This window comes from Chrysochloris asiatica, unplaced genomic scaffold, assembly GCF_000296735.1.
Source record: "Chrysochloris asiatica unplaced genomic scaffold, ChrAsi1.0 scaffold01916, whole genome shotgun sequence".
In the NCBI taxonomy this organism is placed as follows: domain Eukaryota; kingdom Metazoa; phylum Chordata; class Mammalia; order Afrosoricida; family Chrysochloridae; genus Chrysochloris; species Chrysochloris asiatica.
The window spans coordinates 1-589 of NW_006410434.1; positions in this window are offsets into that span (position 1 = coordinate 1).

Sequence of the window (589 nt, forward strand, 5' to 3'; positions counted from 1 at the left end):
GAGAGAACAAAAGTCAAAATACTGGCACACAGTAGGTACTAATAAATATTGATTTATCTTCCTTTCTATTCTCTAAGAATTAATTTTTAATGTTGTATTCACCTCAGCTGAAAAACCCTGAATATGGGGTTCTGCATTCTCCAGCAGGTTAACTGATCTGTTTTTATTTTCCTCTTGGCAATTGCTGCTGGTATATTTTGTTCTCTCTTGTTGAAATGGGCGTTTTAAGCACTCACCTAGTGGGAGAGAAAGATTGGGTAGCCTTCCTTATAATCCTAAACGGCCAGTATTGCTAGTTAACTTTATTCAAGAGCTGCTGATAGTATGAGTGATGAATAGCAAAGAAGTCTACTATGTCAAATAGAAGATAAACTTGCCCCTCCCATTCTTAGGAGAACACTTTGCTGGAATGCCTAAGACAAGGCAGCATTTTTCTTTGAAAAGTTGTGAGACAAAAGAAAGAAAACAAGGTCTTCCTCCAGCTTAAGGGCCCAGGGACAAAAGACTTATTTTTCAGTTGTTATTTCATGCTTGGATTCCCTGGGTGGTACAAATAGTTAATGTGCTTAGCTGCTACATGGAAGTTTGG